Raw genomic sequence first — 12,618 nt, 5'->3', positions numbered from 1 at the left:
CTTAGTTAGAGTTACATTTCATTTCATTTATCCATTCTGTATGTACATACTGAGTATCATCACAACTCAAAACACTGCTCTAGATACTTGGGATAAAGAGCCAGAAAACAAATGCTAAGAGATATTGAGAGCATTAGATTTCCTAGTTTGTTTCCAACAGGTCACTGTGTTTGCCTTGGGAAGAGTTTACAGAGGACAAAGAGAGTACTATTACAGCAGCTGGGGTGAAGAACAGCAGTGTTTTGGACCAAGAAAGAAAAGAATGATAAAGGCATGTCAGAATTTATAGACAGAAGTATCAATTTTTGTGTCTGTCTGTCTGTCTGTTTGTCTGTCTGCCTCTGTCTCTGTCTATCTCTGTCTCTCTGTCTGTATGTCTCTTTCACTATTTTTCCATCTCAGTACCATCCTACATATTACTAAGGCTGGTTGTCTTAATGTTCCCCCCTTTAATTTTTACTTTCTAAAGGAGGCAGAAGAGTATAGTGAATAAGAGTATTGTCTCACCACCTCTAGGCTGTGAGAATGTGGTAAGCTACACTTTCTTTATTTCAATTAAATAGAGGTGAAAACATAGTGTCTATCTCATGCTATTGTGAAGATTAAATGGGTTGATGCACAATAGGCCCTTGGAATAGTACTTAGCAAAGGAGGGCACTCAACAATTGTTAGCCATGATTATAATCATCATGATGGAACATTCTCTGTAAGGGTATTCATGAGTACTCTTGGACAAATGTAATTATTCAATATCTTGTGATAACCTAGATTGCTTTTCTAATTCAATTAAACTCTTATCAAGTATTTAAAAATAATGTAGAGGACTAAAGTTGTAGAATACACAGATGTGAGCAGGCCTACTTTCACTCAATAGGAGAGGAGGTAGACAAGAAAGGGTACATGTACCAAGCAATTAAGTGGATTTTGTGACAGAGAAATATTCACTCTGCACAATATTTACTAGGTTCTCACTGTGTATCAGTAACTATACTAGGTTCTTGGCTTAAAAAATAATGCTTGCCATCCTAAACAATATACTTCTTGCCATTCTGGAACCAACTTCAAGAGAATTTGAGGTGAGAGAGCTCTCTGAGACAAGAGTATGAGGGAAGAGATGAGAATGATTTGAAGTAAAATAGGAAAAAATGAATGCTGAAAGAAAATACCATATAGGCTTTTGCTATGTTTAGTTTATAATTTGAATTTTAAGTAAATTTAAAATGTATGTAATTTCCCCCAGTTATATGATTTCTCTGGCAACTTTTCTTTATTTTTGCATGAAAACACATGACAAATAGCTGAAGTCAGACAAGTTAGATTGTTCTGAGATGACTTGCAAATTCCTCATTTTAGAAATGGTCCACCCAGTCGAACATGGTTGGCAGCAGTGATGAGGAGAAGGAGTGTTTGAAGGGGTGGAGGTATGGTGGGAGAATGAACTGATTAAAAGAATACAAGGTCTATACAAGGTAACTGGAAGTCCCAGTTGAAGAAAAAGAGGGTGACTAGAGGTTATTATCAGAGAGGGCTGACACTGATGCCTTCATTGGTTGAAACTAATACAGACAATATAGCACTGTGAAATTAAAATAATTTTGAGGGAAGATTATGAATCTTGGACTCACAGTGATGGATGAGTTCCCAGTTGAAACAACTGTGAATGGTGGCAGAATAAGCACTGAAGAGAGAAAGTGAACCTGAAGTTCCAGATGAGACATCTGCCAAGCCCATATGCCTGAGGAGAGCAAGCAACATGCCAGGTTCTTCCTCAGCCCCAGCTACGTGTTGCCAGGCAGACATTAGGTTCAGCATTGCACAGGGTATATATTTTTCCAGACAAGTCAATATACATTTATCTTGCATGAAATTCCCCAACTTTAAATGTTAGCAATTAATTTGATCTTAGAAAGATACTGGGAGACACTGATCAAACCTAAACTTGTACCAGATTTGGCACACAGATATTCACATTTTTGTCACTGAGTCAAATCCTTCAGTGGTTGAAGAGTAATTTGGGCTCAAGTATGTGAACTCTGAGGTGGTGAGGAACAAGTGATATGTTAGGCAAGCCACACTATCCTCAAGACATTCAAGACAAAACAAGGCTGCTCTACAATCATGTCTAAAAAACTATAAAGCATAGCATTGCCTGAACAAAATGACCAAACATTTTCCTGTGTTAGCTAACAACTGTGTTGTTGTCTATACCATATATACCCTTGTTTCATACATTCCAAATGATAGATATGATTTACTAAGATAACTTCATAATATTACTGTACTTCTGGATAGCTTCCAATTTAGAATAATGCCCTGTCAACTTGGACATCCCAAGGACATTCGCCAATTCTTGCTTGAACAAACAGAGATCAAATTCTGAGTCCTCACTGAGAAACCCCATGGGTCTGTGCAATGTATCAACTCCTTCTTCAGAGAAAATCAATAAGCCCAAGTCTGTCCAAGTACAGGAGTGTTCCTGTGGTCTTTGGTCAGAGGGTATTGACCTAAGTAAGGCTTTAATCTTACAAAAACCTTGTTTCTTGTTGCAACATGAAATTTCTCACTGCTTCAATTACTGAAAGAACTAAATATAAAAATACATACATTATCAAAAGAGGTAAGAGGGATAGCTTTCATCTTTAATATGACTCTGGGGATGTTTCAACTTTTCTTTTTGTGTAATGATTTGAAATCATGTGACTGGTAACACTGATCTAGATAAATAAAGGCTTTCTGCCTAGATCTTCACCATAACCAATTTCTTGGCAACTAGAGACTCTTTGGAACTTCCTTCTTTCACATCTGCCATCAGTACATTTTGCATAACATTTTAAAATAAAAAAACCCAAAGGCTAAGGTAAAAGAAAAGACAAAATGTTGTAACATTAAATAAATGATACTTTTTAACTAGTTAGATGTATTCAATAAGAAAACTCATTTCTTCCCCCATTGAACCTTAAATTTTGACTACCTGGTATATAAAGCATTCTTCTAGTTGTTGGAGGTACAGTGAGGAAGGAAACAGTTAGCTTATAATCTCTTGAGGATCAATATGGGAAGCGAGTAGACAGTTGAACACATAAACAAATCATAACAATTGAAAGGAAACCCTGTGAAAAACACAAAGCAAGTTAAAATGCCAGAGATGAGTTGATGGAAACTAGAGGAGAACTAATTTTGAGGAGATACAAAGGAAAGTGATTAAAGGGGACATTTGAATATAGACTTGAATGGACCATAAAGATCCTGGTAGAATGATGTGCCTAGTAGTCATTGAAAGTCATTGCTTCTGGGGAGACCCCAGCCTGGGATGAGTTTGGAGATTGAAAAGGTAGGCAATGGGCAGAAGAGTTATTGTGTACCATGACAATGACTGTACTTTGTTATAGGTATCTTGGGAAGACACTGGAAGAATTTTGGCAAGGAAGTTATCTGGTTATTCCATTTTAAGAGGCAATTGGACTACATGTGGGAGTCTGGAGAACCAAGGTGGGGACAAAGTGATCAATGAGAAAGCAACGGAACCTAGGAGGTTCTACCAAAGAAGTCCCTTCCAAGTTTTTAAGTACTAGGGCCTATTATAAGAAGTTTTATTTAATAATATCCGGTCTCTTTTTCTATTGACAAGAACATTTCAGTTATGCCTGGTTAATGTAATTTATGAACGTATTTGAAATTTTTCTAAGTGTGGTTGGCCTGTATTCATAACAAGTACTTGTCATTTCAAGGGCATCGGGTTCCTATTTCCCTCAAGACTTCTCCCTCTGTGTCTGTGCTGTTACCCACAGTTATTACTGTTCTGATAGAAGGGATGGTGTCTTATTCTAATTTGAAGAGCAACACAGGAATTGGAAAATAATTAGATTTAAGAAATCCACGAGCTGAGAGCTGACAGGATTTGCTGATGCTCTAGGGATGAGTTACAGAATACACAAAGGCATTGTGGCTTGTTTCTTCTCACCTAGTGATTAATTAATAGTGGCATCATTAATTGAAATGGGAAGAAAATTCAGTATAAAACCTCAGACCAAGATTTTTCCAGGGGTATGCTATGTTTATAGAGAGCTAGTGTGCTGTGCTAAGTATGGAAACACGAAGAGAAGTAAGTATTCGTACACCTTAGTATCTAGAATATGAAGCCTCTCCATATTAGTATATAAAGTAAGTCTATGAAAGTTAGTAACCCATCCATAAAGACTTGTATTTCTGAAAAGACAACTCAAGGCTATGTTGCCAGTTACAGTTAAAATGACTTTCCTAGTTTTTAAAGGACTAGAGCCTGTTATAACAGAATCTACTTAAGAATATCTAAGCCCATTGGTAGTCACCATGACCTGCTATGCCTCACTAATCTAAATTAAAGCTATATTTGAAATGTTTCTAGCCTTCATTATTCCATAGATGTGGTAAGAATTGCTTCTTTCCCAATCTCTTGGATCCTATGTCCTGAAGACTTTTTCCTCTCCTTAAATTTATTTATATTCTAATTGGAACATTAGCGATGTACATCACAGTCATAATTTGGGGAAGCAATATGTTCTGACGAAATGAGTCAGTTATAGAAGAGCTGTGGAATTAGAAGTGGGGATAGATAAGAAAGATATAAGTGAAATCAAAACAGAAGAGACTAGAGTACAGGGGGCAGAGCCCTAAAGAAGGGCTCTCAAGGAAAGTAGAAGCTATAGTTTTGGAATCATAGGGTTTGGTAGTGGGCTTTTTGACCATGAAGAAATATTTGTCCATATTATAATACCATTAAGAGAATGATAACACAAACTGCAAATGAGGAAATATTTGAATAAACTTTGATGAAAATCTGTTATCTGAAAGTATACAATGGGAAATATTATATCACTCAATTTTGGTATGTACTGAAAATGTTCTATAAAAAGTCTTAAAGATTTCAAAAATAGTTAAGATAAATGAAAAATAAGTAGAATAAATAGACTTGCAATTTAGAAAAGTAGAGTGCTAAATACAGGTTTGTGGGGCTAGAGAGATGGTTTAGCAGTGCTTGCTGCTCCACAGAGGACCTGAGCTGGGTTCATAGTACTAATGAAAGTAGCTCAAAGTCACCTGTAAGTCCAATTCTAGGGGATTTTGTGCACTCTTCTGTCTTCACCAGACACCTGTACCCACATACATTCAAACTGTTGGCTACCTACACCATGTAGTTAGTGAATTGATAACACGTTTAGATACCACCAAAGTCCAATTAATGAAGCAATGAGTTTATTTCAATGATTTATAGAAATATTAGTGATGAGAATCTTACAGGAATAGAAACAACTTAAGAGCAGTTGTATTACCCAAACATGGATGTATTACCCAAGTATGGATAAGAAGTTATGAAAGCTCATTATATAAGTTTCAGGCAACTCAAGAGGTCAGAAATATCTGTTCCTGACAGGTCAGCGGTTCTAAACATTTTTCAGGCAGCTTGACTTTGTCTGAGATTGTCTTTACTGGTTATTTAAGCTCAGATAGGAAGGCAAACCTCTGACTCTTGTCAATTTCAGATATTTATTGGGAGCACAAATGTCCTTGCTTCCACAGATCACCAGGGAATCCAGGAATGTTAACCATACAGGATTGTATTCTCAAAATGAGTACCTGGTTCTACTCAGAAGGCTGGGAGAGAATGTGACCTTTGCTATCTCATAGATCCAGAACTCACCTAAGTCTGCCAGAATGTTTATCCCAGGCTAGACCTTTATCTTTATCTTTGTTTCACAGTCAATAGAATCCATCCTTTGGGGAGATGTTACACTGATTTTACAGCCTGCTTACTATCTTGGTCAGATGCCATATTGAATCCTAAGTGCTTAAGATATAGAATCCATTTTTATGGTCAAATGTACTTTGAGTTAAGTTTCGTCCATGTGATTATGTCTCCTTGTTCATCCAGTATTGTATTACACCAAGAAACTCCATCCCCCCACCCCAAATAATATTGTGTTTAAATATGCTTACATTAAACTGCTTGATGTCAGACTCTCTAGAAGTGTGAAGCATGGAAAACTTAACTAAGATTTAACTGAGGCTTAACTGAGGTTTTCTTCTTGTTTATCTTGTTTCATTTCCTAGCTGGCCATGATGTTTGCAGGGATCTCCACATTTCTTGAAACTTTTGAGTTGTTTACTTTCTGCGTCTTAACAACATTCTCTTGAAGATAAAATATTTTGTCTTGGAGGAAATTGTTACAGGACATACTCAAAGACTTAAATACATAAATAAATTAAAGTAAAAAAAACCTAGCTCAATGGAAAAGAAGTCAACTTGGATTTGAACATTGAGATATCCAGGAAGAATATATAATTGCGATCCTTTCCTCAGCTGCTGCCAAGGTGCTCGGTTCTTCCGAGGAGGCTAAGGCCGCGTGGGGTGAGGCCCTCACTTCATCCAGCGACTAGCACCATGCCGGCAGTCCACAACATGGCTTCTGTCTCCGAGCTCACCTGCATCTACTCCACCCTCATCCTGCAGGACGACGAGGTGACGGTCACGGAGGATAAATAAGATCAATGCCCTCATTAAAGCAGCGGGTGTCAATGTTGAACCTTTCTGGCCTGGCTTGTTTGCAAAGGCCCTGGCCCATGTCAACATTGGGAGTCTCATCTGCAATGTAGGGGCTGGTGGGCCCGCTCCAGCGGCTGGAGCTGCGCCTGTTGGTGGCCCTGCTCCATCAACTGCTGCTGCCCCAGCTGATGAGAAGAAAGTGGAAGCAAAGAAGGAAGAGTCTGAGGAGTCGGAAGATGACATGGGCTTTGGTCTTTTTGACTAAACTGCATTTGTTAACATGTCCAATAAAGCGCTGAACCTGTAAAAAAAAAAAAAAAGAATATATATAATTGCACAAGAGTAAGTCTTTAAGAAAGGACTTTCAAATGGAAAGGGTTAGAACAGACAGTATAGGAATAAATTTGGGTTCAAGATAATTAAATATGGAAGCCAATAGTCAACAAGACCTTTCAGAGAGTAGTGTTCTTTAAAGTCTAGGAGGACTAGTGTAAGTAGCTATTAGATGATGTGAAAAAATTTGCCACTTCTTGTATGACTTTGTATTTTTCAGAACAATTCTATTCTCAGACCTCTCCTTTAGTCTCAAGTTGTATTGTGGTTGAAAGTATACTCCAGTAAGAAAACTGTGAGTGTGGACTACAGAGTCAGATGGTATAGATTCATATTATCACCCACCAATGTGTTCTTCAAAAACTGACATAACCTCTGTACCTCAGTTCACTTAGCTGCACAGTGAAGAGCTCACAGGGTTGCTATGAAGAGTCATCACTATGACTGAGAAAAGCTGTGCCTGGATTTCTACTAGTACCCACATTTTGATTAATTAGTGTGTGTGCACATTTGTGAGTGAGAGAGGGATTGGTGTACATGCTGTGGAATGTATGCGAATATTAGAGCACAGTTATTGGCAGTTGTTTCATTTCTACCAGCTTGTGGGATATAGATATTGACATCAGATTTGTTTACAAGTACCTGTATCCATGAGACAATCTTGCTGGCCCAGAGCCATATTTTTAAAAGGTAAACTTAATTTTAACATTATATTTTACTTAATCCAGTTCTCCAAAATATCTTATGTTTGAAATTCAATGTGTGTTTTGCATTTAGAATATACTCAAGTTTTTATACTAGTATTTTCTTTACCAGGTTTACCAACAGGCATGTTGGAAAACACAGTAAAGCATAACTTGAAGATGGACAACTCAAATTGGATTACTAAATACTGCCATTTTTTAAAACTAGTGCTGTAGGATATTGAGATATCCTGGTCTCTCAAAGAATGAAAGAACACCAATTCATATGGCTATGCAGAAAAAAGTCATTCTTTAAGTCCCAAGCACATTCTCCAACTTCTCTTTTAAATAATTCAATTCTTGGTTTGTTGGGGACTGTGTACAAATGGTCTCCACATTAAGATATGATGACTTGACTTCTTGTTGGTTATTTTTTTGTTTTGTTTTCCAGTTTTTCTTTGTCTTTCTTTCTTTTTTGTGTGTGGGTTGTTTTTTGGCTTCACAGTGATTTGAAAGCATCATATATTTATTAGATACTGTAATTTGAATTGCAATATTTTCTCAGGTTATTGATGTGCTGTTGACTATGTTTCACTAATGCTAGGAGAGACAGTCATAGCTTGCCATTAGCCAGGAGAAACCAGTGCACTGTGGTATATTGCACTGCTAAGCTTGGATGTGTAATAGTTTAGGTAAATTTTCTAGTAACAATATTTTTAATTTATGACTTTCTTTATTTGGACATAGGCCCCATTATAAGCATTTATACTGACTTGGTATAATTTTTCAATAACTAAGGACCCTAGAAGAAAGCTAACCACTGCATTTTTTTCTAAATCAACATCATTTCTAGGTGGATTTAAAATGCTTATCTTTTGCCTAACAGTAAGTGCAACTCTCACTCTTCATCAAGGTCTTTTGTTTTTTGTTTTTCTTATATTTATTGAGTGATTGATTGATTGATTGACTGATTAATTGATTGTAGACGAAAGCTATTACAGAGATCCACAGGTTGTCACAATGCAAAGAGTAAGTGATGTGATGGCTGGACACCCAACCCCAGCTGGTATTTGTACAATATAACTTACACCTAAGACTCAGATAACATTTCAGAAGAGGTATGGGGGATACTGTAGGAGCCAGGGAACTAGGATGTCTACTGCTACACAGTATTTTCTAGACATAGTATGGCTGTTGCACCCATGAGATCTCAGTGACATGGTTGTCTGAAAAAGACTTGTATAGTGAGAGTAGCCCTTGACATGTCAACATGGACAGGAGAAATTTCACAAGGTTCCACATCCAGATGAAGAACTAGAAGCAATCAATATATGCTGAAGGAAAAAACAAAAAACAATAAAAAACAAAAAACAGTCTTTTCTAGGAGAAGCCTCCTGATAGGTCATCCCCCCCCCACACATGTGTATGTGTACAAAACAGTTACAGAAGAAGACACCATGAATATAAGAGTGGTAGAGGTCACAGGAAGTGTTGGTAGGGGTAGTGGAAGGGATGCAAATGGTATAAATATGTAAAAATGTAAAAAATTCAAGCAAAGAAAAGAGGAGGGCATGAAGTTGGAAGGGAGATGTGATATATAGTCCTATGACTATAGTAAGGAGTAGATATTATCAAGATACATTATATATGTGTGTGTGTGTGTGTGTGTGTGTGTGTGTGTGTATAAAATTTCCAAAGAATAATTTTAAAATTTAAAGTGATTTTTTTCTTCATAAAGCCTAACTCAAGAAGCAGTTATTTTTTTAAAATGTTTCTCCAAGTTCCTGTTAATTTATTTTAAATGAAACTCTTTACAAATAACCAAATATTTATAAAAATAGAAAGTAGGTCCATATATGCATAAATATATATTTATGTATGTAAATATTAAATAAAACTATCCTGTATGCATAAAATATATGTTTATATATAACATGTATATATATATATATTTACATATATATTTAAAACAAGTACTTTTTTATTTTTTGTGACATCTTATTAAAAAGTGGGACTATGCCACAAATTAAATCTTAAGCCTTTGATAATGAGGGCACTAAAAATATTGGCTAGAAAATCTGGATAAAATTATTAAGGCTATTGATTGTTAAGGGTATTTTTGGTTGAAAGATTGAAGTGATTTTATTTACCTAGAAAATATGAAGAAACTGTATATTACAATATATTATTAAAAATTTCTCTGAACTTGTCAATCAACAACAAATTCTCACTTATGAACAAATGTTATTTACATTTAACATTTAAACTTAAATGTTAAACTTAAGATTTTCATCTCTTCTCCTCCTCTTTTCCCCTCCCTGTTGCGGGAAATATTCAAAAATAATCCATGCTAAACAGGCAGGCCCTGATGGTCTGGCCGGCCTGTTCTCATCTCATGGAGACTCTTTGACTCAGAGCTCCAAAATCTCTCCACCCAGCTTGCTAAATTCCCATTGGTGGGTTGCTACTAAGACACTGCTTCAAAATTCCCACAGCTTTTTGGGGTGCACTTCTTGCAAACCCACGCTTTGCTGCTGTACCTTTCTCTCTGGAACCTAGTTGAGCCCCTCGCTGAAGGAAAACACCACTCAAACTTAGTTCAGAAACAATGGTAACTCAATCTCTGGGTGCATCAACTAGAATCCTAATCTTGTAAGCCATATTAAATCTAAATCCTCTGATGACAAAATCACCTGAGTTTGTGACTCATTCTTATTCCAGACAACCCCTCCTGGGAAAGCAGAATTAACATAAAAATACAAACAGCACCAGGGCCATCCACAACACTTCCCTCCTTCCCTCTCCTCCTACCCAGTTTTCCTTCCCCTACCTTTCTCCAATCTCCTCTCCTCCTCTCTTCCATTCTTCCACAGATCATCATGCATTTTGAGCAGTCTACCAACAACTATATTTGAAATCTTGTTTCTTTATTATGAAGATTTCACCTTGGTTTTGTCTACATAGTACCTCTCAGTCATGATATTTATAAATGTTTACTGAGAATTCTTGGATTTGATTAATTTTTTATAGCAATAGCAATTACAATCACTTTTATGTACCTAATAATATATCATATAATCTACTTACATTATTTTCCTACTCTCAGTAAACACAGTAACAGGTGAGTTTTTAGAGAAGCTAGGTCATTTTTTATTAATATGTTTAGAAAGTTTTTCAGAGACTGAAATTCTTTTCTTCAAACACTTGATAGTTTAATACCTTACAGGTGGATTCACAATTATAATAAATTACATATCTCAAACAACTTAACTAAAAAGAAAAAAAATCCTGAGTACCAATCATAGAGATCACTCACAGATGAGGTGTGATAGTTCTAATAGTTCTAACGTTATCTTCTAGGAGAAAGGGCAAGCATTTAATGCATGAGCATCTTAATATATGCCATTTAAACAATCAGATTATTATTGGCTAATATATTTAGCTAGGATCTATATGCAGAGAGTAAGTAACAAAACAAATTTTATAATTTCCTAGGTGTTTTAATTGTTTCTGTATTATCTGTAGAACACTTCAACTTATTTGTATAAAGTCTGACAGATGTCCATTATTAAATCCAGATTATGCTTTCGATCAAAGTTTAAATTGTCAACTTGACATGAGCGAGAGTCTACTTAATTGAGGATTATAATTTGTAAGCCAAAGTTTTTTTTCCTCCGTGGGTTGCTTTTGGTTATAGTCTTGATCACAACAGTAGAAAGCTAACTAGGAAGAATCCTTTCATCTATTTTCAAGGTTTTTGTTATTGATTTTCATCACAGGAAGAATATATAGTACCTTCAGCAAGGTATATAATATACACTGGACAAAACACTCAGTTTTAGATATGTGAAAGGCTTCATCAATTGTAGATTAAAGCTTCATAGCTGCATTTCCACTTGGTTTTTCAACAGATGAACTCCACGGAAAAAGTGTCAGTATAGGGTAGATCACTTCTGTACATGTCATCACACTGTTTCTCTGACACTTTGAATTTGAGCTGTCTCATGACTGAAGGTATCAGATCTGTAATAGATACACTGTCCCTTATACTTCTGGCCCCTCTACTGAGGGTACCAGTGATAAGCATTTAAGATCTCTGAAGTGCTAAAAGCTCTCTTTAATTTCCTGAGTAATAGGCTCCACTATCAGAATTTTAAGGGATTCTTCATAGAAAGTTCCAGAAGCTAGCTTAAAGCCTATGGAACTTTTTCAGGAGTATTCAGTAGCAAATTTGGTTGTCAAATGTTTGGCTTCCTCACACCAAGCCTTATAATAAACTTTAATATTTTCTAAAACCTCACAGAATGTTAAAAGTACTGTAGTCAGTAAAGTTTGGTTTTGGGGAATTTTCCCAAAGGCCTTTGGGGAGAAAGGAACAATGCAGTTAGAATCTTTGCTGCTCCACAGACTACAAATGCTCATCTATTTATACAGTAATGCCATAAGTCTCCTTTCACTTATGTTGCTGTGAAAAGGAACACAACATCAGAGAGGAAAGGGTTTAGTTTATTTTACAATGTCAGGTTACAGTACATTATTGCAAAAAAACCAAAAAATTCAAGGCAGAATTTAAAATACCACAGTCACAGTCAAGAGCAGAGAGAGAATCAATACGTGGGTCCTTGCTTACTTGGAAGTTTTTTTCACTCTTACATAGTTGAGAGTCCAGCTTAGGGTATAGTGTGGCCCATCGTAGGATGAGTTATTCTACATTGTTAACAACCAAGGTAGCCCTCCACAGAAATGCCAATAGGCCAACCTGATTTAGAGAATTCCTCACTAAGACTCTCTTCCTGATGATTCTAGGTTTTGTAATGTTGACAGATAAAGCCGGCATACATCGAATACTCGTGTGGTCCTTTATACCATCTAAACATGAAGCAAGGGCTTATACATGGACAAGTTGGGGCTGCATACTACACGATCACACTTTCTCTGCATTTGATTTGTAGTGGGTTTCTGTAACGGTCTCCATCAGTTGCAAAGAGAAGTTTCTTTAATGGAAAAAGCAGTACTTATCTATGGGTATAAAGTTCATGGAAGAGGGGCTGGAAAGATTGTAAGCGTCAGAGGAATAGGATG

At 36.4% G+C, this 12,618-nt stretch overlaps 1 pseudogene; it reads left to right on the top strand.

The window, feature by feature from the left end:
• Positions 1–6,403: 6,403 nt before the first annotated feature.
• On the top strand, positions 6,404–6,841 carry LOC116082121 (annotated as a pseudogene).
• Positions 6,842–12,618: the final 5,777 nt, after the last annotated feature.

This window comes from Mastomys coucha, unplaced genomic scaffold (genome assembly GCF_008632895.1).
Source record: "Mastomys coucha isolate ucsf_1 unplaced genomic scaffold, UCSF_Mcou_1 pScaffold7, whole genome shotgun sequence".
In the NCBI taxonomy this organism is placed as follows: Eukaryota; Metazoa; Chordata; class Mammalia; order Rodentia; family Muridae; genus Mastomys; species Mastomys coucha.
This window is presented reverse-complemented; position numbering and strand designations above follow the sequence as displayed.